Source organism: Bubalus kerabau, chromosome 21 (genome assembly GCF_029407905.1).
Source record: "Bubalus kerabau isolate K-KA32 ecotype Philippines breed swamp buffalo chromosome 21, PCC_UOA_SB_1v2, whole genome shotgun sequence".
Classification (NCBI taxonomy): domain Eukaryota; kingdom Metazoa; phylum Chordata; class Mammalia; order Artiodactyla; family Bovidae; genus Bubalus; species Bubalus kerabau.
This window is the reverse complement of record NC_073644.1, coordinates 18,022,570-18,047,203: the sequence shown is the minus strand read 5'-3', so window position 1 is coordinate 18,047,203 and position 24,634 is coordinate 18,022,570.

Below are 24,634 nucleotides of genomic sequence, written 5' to 3'. Positions count from 1 at the left end.
GTCTCACTGTTTCCATTGTTCCCCTGTCTATTTGGCATGAAGTGATGGGACCAGATGCCACGATCTTAGTTTTCTGAATGTTAAGTTTTAAGCCAACTTTTTCACTCTCCTCTTTCATTTTCATCAAGAGACTCTTAAGTTCTTCAATTTCTGCCATAAAAGTAGTGTCATCTGCATATCTGAGGTTATTGATATTTCTCCTGGTAATCTTGATTCCAGTTTATGCTTCCTTCAGCCTGGCATTTTGCATAATGTACTCTGCATATAAGTTAAATAAGCAAGGTGACATTATCCAAGCCTAGTTTTATTTCTTTCATGATTTGGAACCAGTCTGCTTTTTCATGTTCAGTTCTAACTGTTGCTTCTTGACCTGCAAACAGATTTCTCAGAAAGCAGGTAAGGTGGTCTGGTATTCCCATCTCTAAGAATTTTCCACAGTTTGTTGTGATCCATCCACACAATCAAAGGCTTTGGCATGGTCAAAAGCAGAAGTAGATGTTTTATTGGAGCTCTCTTGTTTTTTGATGATTCAACGGATATTGGCAATCTGATCTCTGATTCCTCTGCCTTTTCCAAATCTAGCTTGAGCATCTGAAAGTTCATGGTTCATGTAGATTTGAAGCCTGACTTAGAGAATCTTGAGCATTACTTTGCTAGTGTGTGAGATGAGTACAATTGTGTGACAGTTTGAGCATTCTTTGGCATTGCCTTGGTTTGGTATTGGAATGAAAACTGACGTTTCCCAGTCCTGTGGCCACTGCTGAGTTTTCCAAATTTGCTGGCGTATTGATTGCAGCACTTTTACAGCATCATCTTTTAAAATAGTTCAACTGTAATTCTGTCACCTCCACTAGCTTTGTTCATAGTAATGCTTCCTAAGGCCCACTTGACTTTGCATTCCAAGATGTCTGGCTCTAGGTGAGTGATCACACCATTGTGGTTATCTGGGTCATGAAGATCTTTTTTGTACAGTTCTGTGTAATCCAGCCACCTCTTCTTAATATCCTCTTCTTCTGGTAGGTCCATACCATTTCTGTCCTTTAGTGAGCCCATCTTTGCATGAAATGTTCCCTAGGTATCTCAAATTTTCTTGAAGAGGTCTCTAGTCTTTCCCATTATATTATTTTCCTCTATTTCTTTGCATTGATCACTGAGGAAGGCTTTCTTATCTCTCCTTGATATTCTTTGGAACTCTGCATTCCAATGGATATCTCTTTCCTTTTATTCTTTCCCTTTAGCTTCTATTTTTTCTCCAGCTATTTGTAAGGCCTCCTCAGACAACATTTTGCCTTTTTGCATTTCTTTTTCTTGGGGATGGTCTTGATCCCTGCCTTCTGTACAATGTCACGAACCTCCATTCATAGTTCTTCAGGCATTCTGTCTATCATATCTAATCCCTTGAATCTATTTGTCACTTCCATTGTATAATCATAAGGCATTTGATTTAGTCATATCTGAATGATCTAGTGGTTTTCTCCAATTTAAGTCTGAATTTGGCATTAAGGATTTCATCATCTGAGCCACAGTCATCTCCCATCTGGTGATATTGCTGTGTAGAGTTGCCTCTTGTGCTGTTGGAATAGGGTGTTTGTTATGAATAGTGCATTCTCTTGGCAAGCTCTGATAGCCTTTTCCTTGCTTCATTTTGCACTCCAAGTCAAATTTGCTTGTTATTCTGGATATCTCTTGATTTCCTACTTTTGCATTCCAGTCCACTAGGATGAAGAGGACATCTTTTTCAGGTGTTAGTTCTAGAATATCTTGTAGGTCTTCATATAACCTTTCAACTTCAGCTTTTTCAGCATTACTGATCAGGGCACAGAATTGGATTACTGTGATATTGGATGGTTTGCCGAACAGACATCGAAGATTATTGGAAACGAACAGAGATTATTCTGTTATTTCTGAGGTTGCACCCACGTGCTGCATTTTTGACTCTTGTTGATTATGAGTGCTACTCCATTTCTTCTGAGGAAGTCTTGCCCCCAGTAGTAGATATAATGGTCATCTGAGTTAAATTCGCCCATTCCAATCCATTTAGTTCACTGATTCCTAAAATGTCGATGTTCACTCTTGCCATGTCCTGCTTGACCACTTCCAATTTACCTTAATTCATGGACTTAACATTCCAGGTTCCTATGCAACATTGTTCTTTACAGCATGTGACTTTACTTCTATCACCAGTCACACCCACAACTGGGTGTTTTTTTTCCTTTGGTTCTGTTTCTTCATTCTTTCTGGTTATTTCTTCCCTCTTCTCCAGTAGCATATTGGGTACCTACCGACCTGGGGGGTTCATCTTTCAGCGTCATATCTTTTTGCCTTCTCATGCTGTTTATGGGGTTGTCAAGGCAAGAATATAGTCAAAGCTATGCTTTTTTCCAGTAGTCAAGTATGGCTATGAGAGTTGCTCCTATATAAAGAAGGCTCACCACCAAAAAATTAATGCTTTCAAATTGGGATGGTGGGATGATTTAGAGTTCCCTGGACAGTAAGGAGATCAAACCAGTCAATCCTAAAAGAAATCAACCCTGAATATTCATTGGAAGGACTGATACTGAAGCTGAAGCTCCAATACTTTGTCTATCTTATACGAAGCGCCAACTCATTGGAAAAGACCCTGGTGCTGGAAAGGCAAATCTATGCTGAAGCCAAAAGGAGAAGATGATGGCAGAGGGTTAGATGGTTGGATAGCATCACTAACTCAATGGACATGAATCTAAGCAAACTCAGGGAGATAGTAAAGAACAGGGAGACCTGATATGTTGTAGTTCATCAGCTTTCAAAGAGTCAGACACAACTTAGCGACTGAATAACAACTCCTTCACCCAAAAGTGTTAATTCATTCAAACACTCTTTATGAAGTAGTTTTAGCTTGAGGCACTGTACTAAGGATAGAATAATGCATGAATTGCCTCTTCTGTCTTCAAGAAGATTACTATTTGTTTGGTAAGAAATAAATAAGCATTTAAGAAGTGAATGGTGTTTCCTTGGTGGCTCAGATGGGAAAGAATCTGCTTGCAATGCAGAGGACCAAGATTTGATCCCTGAGTTGGGAAGATCCCCCAGAGAAGGGACAGGCAAACCACTCCAGTATTCTCGCCTGGAAAATCCCATGGACAGAGGAGCCTGATGGGCTACTGTCCATTGGATTGCAGGGAGCCGACACCATTGAGCAACTAACACTTTCGCTTTTTCTGCTCATTGTTCCATAAAAGCACAATAAGGCAATAAGAGAAATAATTAATACAGACAGAATGAAGATGGAAGTAAGAAAAAAGTCTCCTTAGAGGAGATTCAGACTGTTGGTATGAGAAGAAATGATGCTCTAAGTCAAGGGATAGCATTGCATTAAGAGAAAGAGAATAAAATCACACCCACACCTAGAACATTCAGTGAGCCTTTTGCCTTCTAATGCATTGATTTAAACATTCATTTGACCTAATTTAGTAACCCTATTTGGCAAATACTATTGTGTATAATCCTTGCCACTGCTGCTGCTGCTAAGTCGCTTCAGTCATGTCCGACCCTGTGCGACCCCACAGATGGCATCCCACCAGGCTCCCTCGTCCCTGGGATTCTCCAGGCAAGAACACTAGAGTGGGTTGCCATTTCCTTCTCCAATGCATGAAAGTAAAAAGTGAAAGTGAAGTCGCTCAGTCATGTCTGACCCTCAGGGACCCCATGGACTGCAGCCTTCAAAGCTCCTCCGTTCATGGAATTTTCCAGGCAAGAGTACTGGAGTGGGGTGCCATTGCCTTCTCCAGTATAATCCTTAAAGGGATTTAAAAACTAAAGTCTTATGTCATTTTTCATCCCTAGGTTCCTAACACACTACAGGAATCAATGATTGCTAAAGATGATCATGGTGGTAGTGGTAATGGTATAAATAAGATGAAAGAGGAAGAGAAGGAAGAGGAAAAGAAGTGAGAATAAGGATATATAGAGAGAACATTTTGTTGGGACAGAGGTAGAATTGTGAACAAAATATTGATTCCTTCTATGTTTGTGCCTAGAATTAAACTGAAAGAGCCACAGCAGATTGTGAAGAATTTCTTTCTGCCTACTGATCTTTTCTCAGATACAGAGGCATAGTTATAAATACAGTGACTAATGTGTTGGTTCTGAATACTTGGCACAAGAGAAAAGATCTATTTTTTTCCAAGCCCATATAAAGCAGTACAAATTAAGGGCAGTTAACCAAAGGAAAAAAGTCCATCTGTTACTCAGGGCAACATTTCCCTCCATTTCTAGTCTATACTTCTTCATTTAGGCAAAAAGCTGTTTTTTGTTTGTTTTGTTTTCTGCTGGAAAAGGTAAATAAGGTGAGCAAAAGATCAGTAAAAGCCTATGGAAATTATAAATGGATGACAATTTAAAGATAACATTTGAGTAGTTGAATTGAAAGAATGTTATTTTTATGGTCAAATATTTTGATAGTACCCTGAGGATAAATCCAAGAAACCTCAAAAAATGAAGTTTGAATGTTAGATCAGTAAAGTTACACTGATATCTTCTTAGGGTCTTACTGCTAAACAAGGTGATATAAATTTTATAAACTTGGTGCCCCATGAGCTATGATTATATATAAACATGATATTATTTAAGAATCAAAAATGAGAATCAAACACATGTTTTCATGTTTTGTCTGAGTAGCATCAGCCTTGCAATACACTCAACTGTAGTTCTATTGGAATCTTTTCCATGATCATTTTATTCATTATAAAAATAGCAGCAAAAACATACAGTTTGTTTACTTGCATTCTAAAGGGCACTGTATGAAGAGATTTACTCAGACATGCCAGGTGACTCTCTAGAATACCTGCTATCTCTCTTCTTCCAGTCTAGATGCTGTCTGTCCTTCATGGCCTAGTTCAGGCTACAGTTCCCATTCAACCTTCCTTTGAACCATTGATTTCAAATGACTTCCACCTGTCTTGAATATCTATGAAATTTGTTTTCCACATCATTTATATTACCTTTCAATTTGAAGTTGTATCTTTTTATCCCAACTAAATTATAAAGTTATAAACATCAAAGAAAAAAATTGTAAATATGGTGACAAAATAAATGTTTTTGCTGCTGCTGCTAAGTTGCTTCAGTCTTGTCCAACTGTGTGTGATGCCATAGATGGCAGTCCACCAGGCTCCTCTGTCCCTGGGATTCTCCAGGAAAGAATACTGGAGTGGGTTGCCATTTCCTTCTCTAGTGCATGCATTCATGGTAAGTCACGTCAGTTGTATCCGACTCTGTGCGGCCCTACAGACAGCAACCCACCAGGCTCCTCTGTCCACAGGATTCTCTAGGCAAGAATACCGGAGTGGGTGAAGTTTTTGCAGATTATTCCAAATATCAGAGTCAATTCCTATTCACTCCATAAACAGTTTTTCATTGTATTAACTTTTAGGTCAGAATATATGAGCAACATATTGGGTGATTTTTCACTCGCCATTGCAGCTAACGCTCAGTTCAGTTCAGTTCAGTCACTTAGTCATGTCCAAATCTTTGTGACCCCATGAACTGCAGCACACAAGGCCTCCCTGTCCATCACCAACTCCCAGAGGTTATTCAAACTCATGTCGATTGAGTCGGTGATGCCATCCAACCATCTCATCCCCTGCCGTCCCCTTCTTCTCCAACCTTCAATCTTTCCAGGCATCAGGGTCTTTTCAAATGAGTCAGTTCTTCACATCAGATGGCCAAACTATTGGAGTTTCAGCTTCACTATCAGTCCTTCCAATGAATACTCAGTACTAATTTCCTTTAGAATGGACTGGTTGGATCTCCTTGCAGTCCAAGGGACTCTCAAGAGTCTTCTCCAACACCACAGTTCAAAAGCATCAATTCTTTGGCACTCAGCCTTCTTCACAGTCCAGCTCTCATATCCATACAGGACTACTGGAAGAACCATAGCTTTGAATAGTCAAACTTTGTTGGAAAAGTAATGTCTCTGCTTTTTAACTTTTTCCCCAAGGAGAAAGCATCTTTTAATTTCATGGCTGCAGTCACCATCCATTTTTTGGAGCCCAAAAAATTAAAGTCTGCCACAGTTTCCACTGTGACAGAATGTGACATTAATTTTTTGGATCCTAAAAAATTAAAGTCTGCCACAGTTTTCCCATCTATCTGCCATGAAGTGATGGGACCAGATACCATGATCTTAGTTCTCTGAATGTTGAGCTTTAAGCTAGCTTTTTCACTCTCCTCTTTCACTTTCATCAAGAGGCTCTTTAGTTCTTCTTCGTTTTCTGCTATAAGGGTGGTGTCATCTGCATATCTGAGGTTATTGACATTTCTCCCATCAATTTTGATTCCAGCTTGTGCTTCATCCAGCCCAGCGTTTCTCATGATGTACTCTGTGTATAAGTTAAATAAGCACAGTGACAATATATAGCCTTGACATACTCCTGAACCATTCTGTTGTTCCATGTCCAGTTCTAACTGTTGCTTCCTGACCTGCACACAGATTTCTCAAGAGGCAGTTCAGGTGGTCTGGTATTCTCATCTCTTTCAGGGTTTTCCACAGTTTATTATGATCCATGCAATTAAAGGCTTTGGCTTAGAAAATAAAGCAGAAATATATGTTTTTCTGGAACTCTCTTGCTTTTCTGATGATCCAACAGATGTTGGCAATTTGATCTCTGGTTCCTCTGCCTTTTCTAAATCCAGCTTGAACATCTGGAAGTTCACAGTTCACGTATTGTTGAAGCCTGGCTTGGAGAATTTTGTAGCTAAAACTACACAATGCAATTACCCTAACAGAAGGGTTAGCAAGCTACCTCCCTTGGGCCAAATCCAGATGTGCACATTTGTTTACATATTGTCTATGGATGCTTTCTTGCTGCAATGACAGATTTGAGTAGTTGCAGCAGAAAGTATATGACTTGTAAGGATGAAAATATTTACTATTTGGCCCTTTACAGAAAAAGTTTGCTGATCCCTTCTCTAAAACATATCTAGTAAAATAAATCGAATTGAATTGTCCATTTTTGTGTTTCTACAAACCTCATATAAAAAAGTGGATAATTTTATTTGTGTCTATGACACCATTTACTTTCTTGATCAAATTTACCCAGTATATTGACTTTATCCCATCAATTATATTACTAAGTTAGAGTGGTCATTAGAACAAGTAGATTTAGTCAACTGTGAAATTAGACACTTATCTGAAATCTGTTGTATTAAAAAAAATTAAATTGCATGCTCTAGAATACACAGTTCTAAATGTAACACATTTTTAAACAAGCAAAAATGGAAAATGATACAATTTTTGAACTTCATAGATAATAGCTAGTCAGGGGTTAATGAAAAGTTGCAGGCAAATAATTCTTCTTAACCTCACAATGCTTTTTACATTTAATAATTTTGGACATAAAGTATTGCTCTTAAGTGACAGTTACTTTGAGGAAAGATGGTCATTTAAAAATAAATGGGTTTCTAAAGAAGCTGTAGTGTCTTCTTGCTGTGGAATACTACTCAGCAACAAAAATAAAGTATTAATACAAGTAACCACTTGGATGAATCACAAGGAAATTAAGCTGGGGAAAAAAAAAAACACCTCAGGAGGATACATAATGCATGATTTCATCTGAATAGTATTAATGAAATAACATGAATATAGAGATGGAAGACAGATTAGTGGTTAGGGGCAGAGAGGAGTTACAAAGAGAAGGGAAGTGGTGACTACACACACACACACACACACACACACGAATGAGGTAAGTACACGTATAACTATTGAAATGTGAATAAGCATTGTGAATTGTATCAATGCCGATTTTCTATTTTAATATTTTGCTATAATTATCAGATATTACCATTGGATGAGACTGAGTAAAATATACACAGGATCTCCCTGAACATTAACTTGCCAATTCCTGAGAATTTGTATATTTTTTTAATAAAATGTTTAAAAATATCAGAGAAGTACTATTGCAAAGTATTCTCTTTAAATAAAATATTATCCTCTGGAAGGAGAATAAATATGGCCATGAAAAAAGATTTCAATTTATATTACTTCAGACCTCTGTAGCACCTTTAATATTACAAAAAAAAAAAAAAAAAAAAAAGAGAGAGAGAGAGAGAGAGACAATTAGATAACCTAATGATCACTGTCTTCTATTTGGTTCTATGGGCTATGTAAATTAAAAATGGGATCTTTTCTCTTCATTTGATTGGGGCTTCTTGGAATCTGTTTTTAAAATGAACTTTGAAAAGTGTATATACTTTTAAAAGTTCATATATATATGAACTATACTATTTAAAACTATGCATTTAAGACAATAAAACTCTTGCCTAGGCTGGCAATGGTTAAAGTTTTATTCTGCAGTTTTTGTCTTTAAGGTGATTTAGGTGTTAAATGGTTCATAATTTCCTACTGAACTCAATGTTTCCTCTCAATATGGTTGCTTATTTGATTTTTTAATATAAATTGTTGATAGTATTTAAAGGAATATTTTGATTGGCTATCAAGCTGAGTGTATTAACTGTGGTAAGAGAACAAAACATGTATAAACTCTGTTCTTGCCAGCTATTTGTAGCATTGGTCTTTTTATGGTAAATATTCTTGAATGATTATAAAATGTACATTCTCAGTATTTGGTTATATTAAATAAAAATACTAAATTACACTTTCCAGTCTTCTTTCCTTACTTGTCTTACGTGTTTACACTATTATTTTCTGGTTAAAATCCCCCAGTATGGATATAAATTCATTTCTATCCCCTAAGATACTATTTTTAATCTTTTTAATTCTTTCTAGATTTGAAACTATGCATTCAGGTTTATATTAAATTATGGCTAATATAGCCAAGAGTATTTTTTTTAGTGTGAAATGTACCTCTTTTTCCTTTTGATGATATAAGCTGAAATTAGATTTTAACTGATACATTTTATCCAAACCTTATTTGATTGTTTAAATAAAGTGTTATTTTGTTTTATATTTGTCTTTCAGAAAAATATGACTTTTAAAAAGTATGACTTAAAATTATCTTTTCTAATCTACTATAGTGTTTAACATCATAAATATATCCTGTTTGTAGTTATTTTGATTCTTTTTGTTTTAAATGTGGCATATTTTCTACTAGATTTTTCCTCTTGCTTGCTTTCTGTTGGAGTAATCAAAAATATATCTTGACATTGTTCTACAAAGTAAAACAGATTGAATGCTACCAATTCTTTGCTATTATTTTACTAGCTAGTCTTAACATTTCAGTATGTATTCTATATTCCAATATGCTACTGCAGATCAGTGAAGAAATAATTCCAGAAAGAATGAACAGACAGAGCCAAAGCAAAAACAATACCCAGTTATGGATGTGACTGGTGATGGAAGTAAAGTCCAATGCTGTAAAGACCAATATTACATAGGAACCTGCAAATGTTAGGTCCATGAATCAAGGCAAATTGTAAGTGGTCAAACAGGAGATGGCAAGAGTGAACGTCGACATTTTAGAAATAAACGAACTAAAATGGACTAAAAACAGGCGAATTTAACTAAGATGACCATTATATCTACTACTGTGGGCAAGAATCCGTTAGAAGAAATGGAGTATTCATAATAATCAACAAAGAGTTCGAAATGCAGTATTTCCATACAATCTCAAAAACAGCAGAATGATCTCTGTTCGTTTCCAGGGCAAACCATTCAATACCACAGTAATCCAAGTTTATGTCCTGACCAGGAATGCTGAAGAATGTGGGCAAGAATCCCTTAGAAGAAATGGAGTAGCCATAATAATCAACAAAAGAGTTCGAAATGCAGTATTTCCATACAATCTCAAAAACGGCAGAACGATCTCTGTTCATTTCCAGGGCAAACCATGCAATACGACAGTAATCCAAGTCTATGCCCTGACCAGTAATGCTGAAGAAGTTGAAGTTGAACCATTCTATGAAGACCTACAAGACCTTCTATAAATAACACCCCTAAAAGATGTCCTTTTCATCCTAGGGGACTGGAATGCAAAAGTAGGAAGTCAAGAGATACCTGGAGTAACAGGCAAATTTGGCCTTGGAGTACAGAATGAAGCAGGGCAAAGGCTATCAGAATTTTGCCAAGAGAATGCACTGGTCATAGCAAATACCCTCTTCCAATAGCATAAGAGAAGACTCTACACATGGACATCACCCAGATGGTCAATACCAAAATCAGATTGATTATATTCTTTGCAGACAAAAATGGAGTAGTACTATACAGTCAGCAGAATCAAGAGTGGGAGCTGACTGTAGCTCAGATTATGAACTCCTTATTGCCAAATTCAGACTTAAATTGAAGGAAGTAGGGAAAGCCACTAGGTCATTCAGGTGTTACCTAAATCAAATCCCTTACGATTATACAGTGGAAATAAGAAATAGATTCAAGGGATTAGATCTGGTAGACAGAGTGCTTGAAGAACGATGGACAGATGTGTGTGACATTGTACAGGAGGCAGGGATCAAGACTATCCCCAAGAAAAAGAAATGCAAAAAGGAAAAGTGGTTGTCTGATGAGGTCTTACAAATAGCTGAGAAAAGAAGAGAAATGAAAGGGAAAAGAGAAAAGGAAAGATATATCCATTGAAATGCAGAGTTCCAAAGAGTAGCAAGGAGAGATAAGAAAGTCTTCCTCAGTGATCAATGCAAAGAAATAGAGGAAAACAATAGAATGGGAAAGACCAGAGATCTCTTCAAGAAATTAGAGATACCAAGGGAAATTTTCAGGCAAAAATGGGCACAATAAAGGACAGAAATGGTATGGACCTAACAGAAGCAGAAGAAGGTAAGAATACAGAAGGCTTATACAATAAAGTTCTTCGTGACCCAGATAATCACAATAGTGTTATCCCTCAACTAGAGCCAGACATCCTGGAATGTGAAGTCAAGTGGGCCTTAGGAAATACCACTATGAAAAAGTTAGCGGAGAACAGTGTGGAGATTCCTTAAAAAACTGGAAACAGAACTGCCTTATGATCCAGCAATCCCACTGCTGGGCATACACACTGAGGAAACCAGAAGGGAAAGAGACACGTGTACCCCAATGTTCATTGCAGCACTGTTTCTAATAGCCAGGACATGGAAGCAACCTAGATGTCCATCAGCAGATGAATGGATGAGAAAGCTGTGGTACATATACACAATGGAGTATTACTCAGCCATTAAAAAGAATACATTTGAATCAGTTCTAATGAGGTGGATGAAACTGGAGCCTATTATACAGAGTGAAGTAAGCCAGAAAGAAAAACACCAATACAGTATACTAACGCATATATATGGAATTTAGAAAGATGGTAGCAATAACCCTGTGTACGAGACAGCAAAAGAGACACAGATGTATAGAACAGTCTTATGGACTCTGTGGGAGAGGGAGAGGGTGGGAAGATTTGGGAGAATGGCATTGAAACATGTAAAATATCATGTATGAAACGAGTTGCCAGTCCAGGTTCGATGCACGATACCGGATGCTTGGGGCTGGTGCACTGGGATGACCCAGAGGTAGGGTGTGGGGAAGGAGGAGGGAGGAGGGTTCAGGATGGGGAACACATGTATACCTGTGGCGGATTCATTTTGATATTTGGCAAAACTAATACAATTATGTAAAGTTTAAAAATAAAATAAAATTAAAAAAAAATAAATAAAAAAAAATAATAAAATAAAATGATAAAAAAAAAAAAAGTTAGTGGAGCTGATGGAATTCCAGCTGAGCTATTTCAAATCCTAAAACATGATTCTGAGAAAATTCTGCACTCAATTTGCCAGCAAATTTGGAAAACTCAGCAGTGGCCACAGGACTGGAAAAAGTCAGTTTTCATTCCAATCCCAAAGAAAGTCAAAGCCAAAGAATGCTCAAACTACCGCATAATTGCCCTCACCTCACAGGCTAACAAAGTAATGCTCAAAATTCTCCAAGCCAGGCTTCAAGAGTACATGAACCTGAACTTACAGATGTTCAAGCTGGATTTAGAAAAGGCACAGGAATCAGAAATCAAATTGCCAACCTCCATTGGATCATCAAAAACTCAAGAGAGTTCCAGAAAAGCATCTATTTCTGCTTTATTGACTATGCCAAAGCCTTTGACTGTGTGGATCACAACAAACTGTGGAAAACTCTGAAAGAGATGAGAATACCACACTACTTGACCTGCATCTTGAGAAATCTTTATGCAGGTCAGGAAGCAACAGTTAGAACTGGACATGGAATAACAGGCTGGTCCAAATCGGGAAAGGTGTACATCAAGGCTGTATATTGTCACCATTTTTATTTAACTTGTATGCAGAGTACATCATGAGAAATGCTGGGCTGAACAAAGCACAGGCTGGAATCAAGATTGCCAGGAGAAATATCAATAACCTCAGATACCCATATGACACCACCATTATGGCAGAAAGCAAAAGAGAACTAAAGAGCCTCTTGATGAAAGTGAAAGAGGAGAGTGAAAAAGTTGGCTTAAGGCTCAACATTCAGAAAACTAAGATCATGACATCTGGTTCCATCACTTCATGGGAAACACATGGGGAAACATTGGAAACAGTGTCAGACTTTATTTTGGGGGGCTCCAAAATCACTGCAGATGATGACTGGAGCTATGATATTAAAAGATGCTTGCTCCTTAGGAGAAAAGTTATGACCAACCTAGACAGCATATTGAAAAGCAGAGACATTACTTTGCCAACAAAGGTCCATCTAGTCAAGGCTATAGTTTTTCTGGTGGTCATGACAAATGTGAGAGTTGAAATATAAAAAAAAGCTGAGTGCCAAAGAATTGATGCTTTTGAACTGTGGTGTTGGAAAAGATTCTTGAGCATCCCTTGGATGCAAGGAGATCCAGCCAGTCCATCCTAAAGGAGATCAGTCCTGAGTATTCACTGGAAGGACTGATGCTGAAGCTAAAACTCCAATACTTTGGCCACCTGATGCGAAGAACTGACTCATTTGAAAAGACCCTGATGCTGGGAAGGATTGAAAGCAGGAGGAGAAGGGGATGACAGAGGATGAGATGGTTGGATGACATCACTGAGTCAATGGACATGAGTTTGTGTAAACTCCAGGAGTTGGTGATGGACAGGGAGGCCTTGCATGCTGCAGTCCATGGGGTCACAAAGAGTCGGACACAGACTGAGCAACTGAACTGAACTGAACTGTTGTTTGCCTTTACTGTTGTGATTTTTCACTTCATAATTTTATTTTTAGTTGTCACCTTTATTGCCTACAGGGATGCCTATAACATTTGTTGTAATACTGGTTTGACAATGATGAACTCTTCTATTTTTTTCTTGTCTATAAAGATTTGTATTTCTCCATAAAATCTGAAACAGAGTGTTGCTTGGTTGGTTATTTTTGGTAGTAAGTTTTTCCCTTTCATCACTTTAAATATATTAAAACCATGTTACTCATTACTCCTCTGTACAGTCTCTGCTGAAAAAGCAGCTGATAGCCTTATGGGAGTTCCCTTTTATGTTTTTGGGCTTCCCTCATAGCTCAGTTGGTAAAGAATCCACCTGCAATGCAGGAGACCCCTGTTAAATTCCTGAGTTGGGAAGATCCCCTGGAGAAAAGATAGGCTACCCCCTCCAATATTCTTGGGCTTCTCGTGGCTCAGCTGAAAGATCTGCCTGCAATGTGGTAGACCTGGGTTTGATTCCTGGGATGGGAAGATTCCCTGAAGACAGAAAGACTAGCCACTCCAGTATTCTGGCCTGGAGAATTCTATACAGTCCATGGGGTCACAAAGAGTTGGACACAACTGAGTGACTTTCACTTCACTTCACTTCACTTTGTATGTTATTTGTTCTGTTCTCTTGCTGTTCTCAATATTATTTCTTTATCTTTAATTTTTGTAATTCTGATTACAATGTGTCTTGGAGTGTTCCTCTTTGGGTTAATCCTCTATGGGACAACATACTTCATGGACTTGGGTGACTGTTTCTTTTCCAAGTTGGGGAATTTTTCAGCTTTTCTGTCTTCAAATATTTTTTCAGGCCTTTTCTCTCTTCTCCTTCTGAGACTCCTATAATTCAAATATGAGAGTGCTTGATGTTGTCCCAGAGGTCTCTTAAAATATCTTCTTTTCTATTTACTTATTTATTTTTCTGTTCAGTAGGAGTGAGTTCCACTATGCTATCTACCATCTCACTGATCTTTCTTGTATATAATTTAGTCTACTATTGATTCCTTCCAGTGTTTTTCCTTTCAGTTATCATATTCTTCATTTCTGTTTTGTTATTTATATTTTCTAACTCTTTGTTAAAAAATTCTAACTTCTCACTCTGTACATACATTTTTTCCCAAGTTTTTGATCATCTTTACAATTATTACCATGAACACTTTCTTTGGAAAATTTCCTATCTCTACTTCACTTAGTTCTACTGGGCTTTTATCTCATTCCTTTGTATAGAGCATGTTCCTCAAGCCACCTCATTTTGTCTAAGTTGCTATTATATTTTTATGCATGTGGTGGTTTAGTTACATTTCTCAGCCTTAGAGAAGAGGCCTTCTGTAGGAGATATTCTGTGCATCCCAGCAGTTCTCACTCCTTTCATCATCCACATTATATGTTCTAGGGCTTTCCCATAATAGAGCTATGTCCTTCTGTTGTTGCAAATTAATTATGTGGGCAGTCTGCAGGCTTGCTTAGTCCCTAGCCTTGTTCATTGCCACCTTGTACAAATGATGTTGGCTGCTATCTACTGGGACCAGGTCATGAGGCAATTGGCTGTAGAACCATAGAGGGCCTCAGGGCAAGTGCAGGTTCAGTAGTGGGTAGAGTTCAGTGACTGTTTCCTTCCCCAAGTCCTAAAGACTCCAAAGCCTTTACATACCCACTGGCAGGTAAAGCCAATTCCTGGAGTTAGTGCTAGACTACTGGCAAGGATAACTGATTAGTGAAATCTAGCTACAGGTTCCAGAGATCTCAGAACTTGTTTCAGATTATTGGTGTGTATGTGTGTCGGGAGGGGCAAGGGAGTCCCTGACACAGTTGGGTATGGAGTCTAGGGTGTTCTGAAGATTGTATTTGACTGTTAATGGGCAAGGCCAGGGCCTAGCTGGCCCCAGAATAGGGTCTGGCCTGCTGTAGGTGAGTTGGGCCTACAGGCTGCAGAATTATAATTTTCTTGCATCTGATATCTTTGTGAATGATGTTGGTCTAGAGGCTACTGCAGGCTTCCTGGGGGGATGGTCTGGTACCTACCCACTGGTAGGTGAAGCTGGGTCTTGGCCATCTGGTGGGCAGGGCCATGACTAGGGATATATCTTGAGGTGGCTTAGGGCTCAGGAATTGGCAGTCTATTTGCTGATGAGTGGCACTATATTCTTGCCTCATTAGTTTTTTGCCTAAGACGTCCGAGCACTGATTCCTACTGTTGGGTGGGGCCAACACCAGGTCTTGGTGCTAATGAGCCAAGATGGCAGCCACCAGCAGCTATGTTCATAGAAGTAGAACTTTCCCAAATATTGCCACCGGTGTTCATGTTCCCAGGGTGACCACACTTACCTCCCTAGAAGACTGGAAGACCAGCCTGTAAGTCTGGCCCAAGCACCTGTCAAATTACTGCTTTTGCCCTGAGTCCCAGTGCATGTGAGATTCCATGTGTGCCCTTTATGAGTGAAGTCTCTATTTCCTCCAGTTCTACAGGCCTTCTGAAGTTAAGATCCACTGGCTTCAAAGCCAAATACTCCGAGGACTTGTCTTCTTAGTGGAAGACTGCTGGGCTGTGGAAGCTGATATGCAGCAAAAAACTCACTCTTGTGGGAGAATCTCTGCAGTATAATTATTCTCCAATTTGTGGCTTGTCAGCCCAGGGATATAGATTTGATTTATTGTGAGTCTACTTCTCTTACATATCTCATTGTGATTCCTTCTTAATGTCCATAGTTGTAGAAGACCTTTTCTAGTATGTTCCAGTCTTTTTCATCAGTGGTTGTTCCACAGATATTTGTGCTTGTGGTATGCTCCTGAGAGGTAAGCTCAGGGTCTTTCTACTCTGCCATCTTGGTCACACCTCTTCTCTTCCATCTTTTAATTCACTAATTCCAACCTTTGCAAGATCATGTTTGCTGCTTAATACTATTATAACTTACTATTTAATATTTTTAAAATTTGTATTTATAATATATTTTCATTTCCAAGATTTCTATCTAATAAATTTTTACACATCTGTTTATATATTTATGGATACATTTCTTAAATGTTCAAATTCCCATGAGTTTGATATTGTCTCTAGTAATACAGGAATTGATATAATTAATAAACATTTTAATGGCATTACCTTCCTCATGAAATTGTACTAACAGGTTTTGTTTTGATCTATATTCTTTTAAAAAAATTTTTTTGGTCTATATTCTGATTTTCATCGGGTATTAACATCAGCCATAGACCATGGTTGCACTGCATTAAGAAGGCATTTCTGTATTCCTGCAGGATCAACTCCTACTTGCATTTGTCTGGTCTCTGAGTTTCACCAGGTCCAAACTGAATTTCATGCTAATTCATCAGAGTTTACAGTTTCTGCCCCACCAACCATTCCGTCTTAAAAACTAACACATTTCAAACTTGGCATTCTAATCTGTCACTGATTTTTTTTTTTTTTTTTTTTTGTCTATGGCATAGTCCAGATATCTTTATTCTATGAACATGGGCTGATTTGCAGATAAAGTTTCCTATTTACAAAGGGAGCACTTTTTGAAAATCTACATTCATTCAAAAAATTATTTTCTTGTAGCACTTGTGAGACACTCTCATTGCCATGGGGGCATATAAACCCTAGCTCCTAAAACTGATCTTACTGTGATTAGTTTATTTTCAATTTATACTCAAAACTATGGGATATTTCTTTATTTCTGTAGTATGGAGGTTTCCATTTCTTTCAAGTTTACCATGCATATTTTATAAATATTCAAAATATTTCTTCAACATTTCCATGTGTTAAAATTGAAGTGGGGTGCAAAGGATACCCTTAATTTACTTAGGCTTTTTTTGTTTGCTTGTTTCAACTTTATTTCATTGTGTGTATGGTCTAGTTTTCTTCTATTGCTTTAAAAACACAAAATAAGTACATTATAAAATATTAATTAGGAGAGTGAAATATTTTCATAGTTTCACTTTTTTCTAGAGTAAAGCTCTTTTCCCGCTATGTAATTACTTCAAACATTTTTTAGTTTCAGTTCAGTTGCTCAGTCATGTCCAACTCTTTGCGACCCCATGAATTGCAGCATGCCAGGCCTCCCTGTCCATCACCAACTCCCAGAGCTCACCCAAACCCACGTCCATCGAGTCGGTGATGCCATCCAGCTATCTCATCCTTTGTTGTCCCCTTCTCCTCCTGCCCCCAATCCCTCCCAGCATCAGAGTCTTTTCCAATGAGTCAACTCTTCGCCTGAGGTGGCCAAAGTACTGGAGTTTCAGCTTTAGCATCATTCCTTCCAATGAACACCGAGGACTGATCTCCTTTAAGATGGACTGGTTGGATCTCCTTGCAGTCCAAGGGACTCTCAAGAGTCTTCTCCAACACCACAGTTCAAAAGCATCAATTCTTCGGTGCTCAGCTTTCTTTACAGTCCAATTCTCACATCCATAAATGACCACAGGAAAAACCATAGCCTTGACTATCCAGACCTTTGTTGGCAAAGTAATGTCTCTGCTTTTGAATATGCTATCTAGGTTGGTCATAACTTTCCTTCCAAGGAGTAAGCGTTTTTTAATTTCATGGCTGTAATCACCATCTGCAGTGATTTTGGAGCCCCCCAAAATAAAGTCTGACACTGTTTCCACTGTTTCCCCATCTATTTCCCATGAAGTGATGGGACCAGATGTTTAGCAATTCTTGAATTCAAAATAGCTATCCAGTATTTTTTTGCTTTCCAAGTGACAAAATATTTTATTGCCCCTTTCAAAAACTGTGTCTAGAAATTAAAAATAAAATAAAAATTTGGGTGGTATATTCTTTGATACAGATTAAAGTCCTCCCGTTGACTGTCTGGGGGGAGAATATATAGAGCTTATTTCATTGTTTATAGTATTTAACTGAAAGTTCTACATTTGGGGAACTGGCTTCTTAACTTGAAGAATTTTCCAATTGAGATGCATTTCATTTTGCATTTCATTTTGGTGGAAGAGATGATTCCAGTGCTATAATGGCTTTTTGGATAATAACAAATTTATATCTAACTCAGAAATATTATCCTAACATTTATCTGCTAATTTTCCTCTGAATAGCCAAGGTTCTCAGATGTTCTTCTAAGAGGTTCTAACATCTTCTTTCTTATCACATTAAATAACAAGACAGCTTTCAGAATGGGAGAAAATAATAGTAAATGAAGCAATTGACAAATAATTAATCTCAAAAATAAACAAGCAGTTTATGCAGCTCAATTCCAGAAAAATAAATGACCCAATCAAAAAATGGGCCAAAGAACTAAACAGACATTTCTCCAAAGAAGACATACAGATGGCTAACAAACACATGAAAAGATGCTCAACATCACTCATTATCAGAGAAATGCAAATCAAAACCACAATAAGGTACCGTCTCAAACTGGTCACAATGGCTGTTATCAAAATGTCTACAAACAATAAATGTTGGAGAGGATGTAGAGAAAAGGGAACCCTCTTACACTGTTGGTGGGAATGCAAACTAGTACAGCCACTATGGAGAACAGTGTGGTGATTCCTTAAAAAATCTGGAAATAGAACTGCCATACTACCCAGCAATCCCACTGCTGGGCATACACACCAAGGAAACAAGAATTGAAAGAGACACCTGTACCCTAGTGTTCATTGCAGCACTGTTTACAATAGCCAGGACATAGAATCAACCTAGATATCCACTGGTAGATGAATGGATAAGAAAGCTGTGGTACATAAAGACAATGGAATATTACTCAGCTATTAAAAAGAACACATTTGAACAAGTTCTTATGAGGTGGATGATACTGGAGCCTGTTATACAGAGTGAAGTAAGTCAGAAAGAAAAACACCAATACAGTGTATTAATGCATATATATGGAATTTAGAAAGATGGTAACAATGACCCTATATGTGAGACAGCAAAAGAGACACAGATATAAAGAACAGACTTTTGGACTCTGTGGGAGAAGGTGAGGATGGGATGATTTGAGAGAATAGCATTGAAACATGTATATTACCATATGTGAAATACGTAACCAGTCCAAGTTTGATGCATGAAAAAGGGCACTCAAAGTCAATGCACAGGGACAACCCATAGGGATGGGATGGGGAGGGAGGTAGGAGGGGAGTTCAGGATGGGGGGACACATATACATCCATAACTGATTCATGTGAATGTATGGCAAAAACCACCGCAATATTATAAAGTCATTAGCCTACAATTAAAATAAATAATTTAATTAAAAAATAAAATAAAATAAAAAAACCTATTTGACATGTGTTTATTTTGTATTCCCCTGAGAATACAAGTTTACTTTTTCAAAAGTTACATTATAATATACCTATTTGTTCATCCAAGTGCTGTTGGATTATTGAACTCATATCTCATAAACAAATTGGAGAGTACAGGTTGCAACTAATTTTCTAAACTAGATCCACTATTCTGAGGGTACATCATCTCTAGCTACCATTGTCTTATTATCTAACTACTAGATAGTGTATCTGTTTTCAGTTATGGCTTTAACATATTACCACAAAATTAGAAGCTTAAATAACACTAATGTGTTAAATCTTATCTGTTGTTTAGAAGTCCTACATAGATTTCACTGAGCTAAAATCATGTTATCAACAAGACTGCATACCTTTCTTAAGATTCTAGAAGAGAAATCCTAGAATTTTGCTTGCCTTTTCTAGTTTCTAGAAAACCACCCACATTCTTTAGCTCCTTGTTTCCTCCTCCATCTTAAGCAGTAACTTGCATCTCTGACCATTTTTCCATAGTCACTTGTCATTCTAACTCATCTCTTCCTCCTCTCACCTCCACCTCCATTTTAAGAACTCTTGAATTACTTCAAACCTACTGGGATAATCTAGGTTAATCTCCTTTTTTAAGGTTGGTTAGCAATTTAATTTCATCAGTGACCTTATTTTTCATGTAACTGACATATTTACAAAATCTGGGAATTAGGGTATAAATATCTTTGATAGGGATTATTCTGTGTATCACAGGTATTAGTAATTGTTTTCTATCAATAATTGAAATTTTCTAATTTCGTTTTTGCTAAGTGCAATGTTTCAAAAATATTTAAGAATCCTGAGAGTATTCTGAGAGAACTGAGCCTTAAATGGTTAACAAAATGAGCTTCCATCTTTACAAAGTGTATAAATCATTTCAGTAAACTTGTTTCAGAAAGAGTCTCTCTGACTGTCATTTCCTCCTGTAACATGAATTAGAGTAATGTCCAGGAGTTGGTAATGGACAGGGAAGCCTGGCGTGCTGCAGTCCATGGGGTCACAAAAAGCCGGACCCGACTAAGCAACTGAACTGAACTGAATGAGGTAAATGAAACAAGTGTAGCCTTTGAAGGAAACAGCTACTTAATGGAAATGAAAAGAGGCGATGACTACCAAACTTTAGTTATGGCAGATGTTCTAGTATCTGATATAAGGAAAATTTGAGAAAGATTTTGACATGGGCATAATGATTACTGGATATCTTTTTAATGGAATGTAGAGCATATTCTAGCAGACCTTTCAAGATTATCTGAATCTATAAGGGGGTCTTACTGTTTTCATCACTGACAAATTTCATGTTTCTGCAAATTGTACAGAACTGATGTCAACACAAATCAATTGTGTCCTTAAAAATGTGAATTTTTCCAATAAAGATACAATTGATTTTCACTTCCATTAAAGAAAGCCAGAGCTAGACAGTAGTTTAAGTGATGAAAATCAGATTTTATTCAGAAATTATTGCAATAGATGAATAGTGAATTCAGTATAAAGCTAAGTTAAATTCCTAGAACAACCTGGACAATGCATGCGGTTGGTGGCAGGCAGTGTTACTGGATAGAGAATACTAAAAAAAACATCAGGAGTATGATGAATTCTGGCTAAAACTACTTGGAAGAATTTTTGTGAAAGTCAAGTAGGGTGATCAGAGGCCAGGGTGGGGGATGATAAACTTGACATGATATGGAGGGTGATCAGACATTAATGGTGAGGAAGCTTCTTTAAACTTACTCAGCAGGATTCTTGCTACAATTGGGTTACAAAGGTCCAACAACGACAGACACAGAAGCCCAATATTGAACCATAGTTGTGAAGCGGACTTAGAGGAGACTGATTCAAGTTTGATCAAGATGATAATCTTTGTCATTTTCCTTAAAGAAGAAATTAAGCACTTTCACATTTATTAGGAAGGTTTTGAATATTCTTGATTGGAGATATATATATATATATGTATGTATGTGTGTGTGTGTATATATATATACACACACACACATATGCATACATATAGGACATGTTTTTTGTGAAATGAAATATTTTCTTATATACCAGTGAACAAGCATGTCACAGCCATTAGGAATTCCAGCCTTCCAAATGCAAATTTTTGAGCCCAGGTGAAGCAATACCAGCTATCCAGCAGCTATCAGCCACTTCCTCCCCAGTAAGAGCTGATGAGCTCTGAGGGATGCTAGAAAGCTCAAGAGGCAGCCATCTGCTACATCTGCCTCTCCTTAGAACAAATGAGGAATTAAGGATGAGAATAACCAAAAAGTAGAATTTGGCCCCAGATAGCTGGAATGCAAAAGAAAGAAATTATTTCATTAAGTCTAGACACTTGCATCTTCCCATATATCAGATCAAATCAGTCGCTCAGTCTTGTCCGACTTTTTGCGACCCCATGAATCACAGCGCGCCAGGCCCCCCTGTCCATCACCAACTCCCGGAGTTCACCCAGACTCATGTCCATCGAGTCAGTGATGCCATCCAGCCATCTCATCCTCTGTCGTCCCCTTCTCCTCCTGCCCCCAATCCCTCCCAGCATCAGAGTCTTTTCCAATGAGTCAACTCTTCGCCTGAGGTGGCCAAAGTACTGGAGTTTCAGCTTTAGCATCATTCCTTCCAAAGAAATCTCAGGGCTGATCTCCTTCAGAATGGACTGGTTGGATCTCCTTGCAGTCCAAGGGACTCTCAAGAGTCTTCTCCAACACCACAGTTCAAAAGCATCAATTCTTTGGCGCTCAGCCTTCTTCACAGTCCAACTCTCACATCCATAAATGACCACAGGAAAAACCATAGCCTTGACTAGCCGGACCTTTGTTGGCAAAGTAATGTCTCTGCTTTTGAATATGCTATCTAGGTTGATCATAACTTTCCTTCCAAGGAGTAAGCGTCTTTTAACTTCATGGCTGCAGTCACCATCTGCAGTGATTTTGGAGCCCAGAAAAATAAAGTCTGACACTGTTTCCACTGTTTCCCCATCTATTTCCCATGAAGTGGTGGGACCGGATGCCATGATCTTCATTTTCTGAATGTTGAACTTTAAGCCAACTTTTTCACTCTCTACTTTCACTTTCATCAAGAGGCTTTTGAGTTCCTCTTCACTTTCTGCCATAAGGGTGGTGTCATCTGCATATCTGAGGTGATTGATATTTCTCCCGGCAATCTTGATTCCAGCTTGTGTTTCTTCCAGTCCAGCATTTCTCATGATGTACTCTGCATACAAGTTAAATGAACAGGGTGACAATATACAACCTTGATGAACTCCTTTTCCTATTTGGAACCAGTCTGTTGTTCCATGTCCAGTTTTTGCTTCCTGACCTGCATACAAATTTCTCAAGAGGCAGATCAGGTGGTCTGGTATTCCCATCTTTTGAAGAATTTCCCACAGTTTATTGTGATCCACACAGTCAAAGGCTATGACGTAGTCAATAAAGCAGAAATAGACGTTTTTCTGGAACTCTCTTGCTTTTTCTATGATCTAGCGGATGTTGGCAATTTGATCTCTGGCTCCTCTGCCTTTTCTGAAACCAGCTTGAACATCAGGAAGTTCACGGTTCACATATTGCTGAAGCCTGGCTTGCAGAATTTTGAGCATTACTTTACTAGCGTGTGAGATGAGTGCAATTGTGCGGTAGTTTGAGCATTCTTTGGCATTGCCTTTCTTTGGGATTGGAATGAAAACTGACCTTTTCCAGTTCAGTGGCCACTGCTGAGTTTTCCAAATTTGCTTGCATATTGAGTGCAGCACTTTCACAGCATCATCTTTCAGGATTTGGAATAGCTCAACTGGAATTCCATCACCTCCACTAGCTTTGTTCGTAGTGATGCTTTCTAAGGCCCACTTGACTTCACATTCCAGGATGTCTGGCTCTAGGTCAGTGATCACACCATCGTGATTATCTGGGTCGTGAAGCTCTTTTTTGTACAGTTCTGTGTATTCTTGCCATCTCTTCTTAATATCTTCTGCTTCTGTTAGGTCCATACCATTTCTGTCCTTTATCGAGCTCATCTTTGCATGAAATGTTCCTTTGGTATTTCTGATTTTCTTTAAGAGATCCCTAGTCTTTCCCATCCTGTTGTTTTCCTCTATTTCTTTGCATTGATCGCTGAAGAAGGCTTTCTTATCTCTTCTTGCTATTCTTTGGAACTCTGCATTCAGATGTTTATATCTTTCCTTTTCTCCTTTGCTTTTCACTTCTCTTCTTTTCACAGCTATTTGTAAGGCCTCCCCAGACAGCCATTAAATCCCTTAATGCAAGAGATCTGGCTTTCCTTAATTAAGTGATCTTTTAATATTCAAATTACCTGCCCCTTGCTGCAAACTTCTATATAGCCTGGTTCCTCCCCCAACTTGCCTCCTCAGAAACAGTTCTCTTGGGGTCACCTGAGATGCTGTCTCTTGGGCTGGAAATCCTAACAATTTCCATGGAATAAATCTAGCTCTTAACTTTGAAGGCCATGAGCATTTTTTCAGTTGATACATTTTAACGCCTTACTAGTGTATGGATCACAATAAACTGTGGAAAATTCTGAAAGAGATGGGAATATCAGACCACCTGACCTGCCTCTTGAGAAACCTATATGCAGGTCAGGAAGCAACAGTTAGAACTGGACATGAAAGAACAGACTGGTTCCAAATAGGAAAAGGAGTACGTCAAGGCTATATATTGTCACCTGGCTTACTTAACTTATATGCAGAGTACATCATGAGAAACGCTGGGCTGGAAGAAGCACAAGCTGGAATCAAGATTTCTGGGAGAAATATCAATAACCGCAGATATGCAGATGGCACCACCCTTATGGCAGAAAGTGAAGAGGAACTCAAAAGCCTCTTGATGAAAGTGAAAGTGGAGAGTGCAAAAGATGGCTTAAAGTTCAACATTCAGAAAACGAAGATCATGGCATCTGGTCCCATCACTTCATGGCAAATAGATGGGGAAACAGTGGAAACAGTGTCAGACTTTATTTTTCTGGGCTCCAAAATCACTGCAGATGGTGACTGCAGCCATGAAATTAAAAGACGCTTACTCCTTGGAAGGAAAGTTATGACCAACCTAGATAGCATATTCAAAAGCAGAGACATTACTTTGCCAACAAAGGTCTGTCTAGTCAAGGCTATGGTTTTTCCAGTGGTCATGTATGGTTGTGAGAGTTGGACTGTAAAGAAAGCTGAGCACCGAAGAATTGATGCTTTTGAACTGTGGTGTTGGAGAAGACTCTTGAGAGTCCCTTGGACTGCAAGGA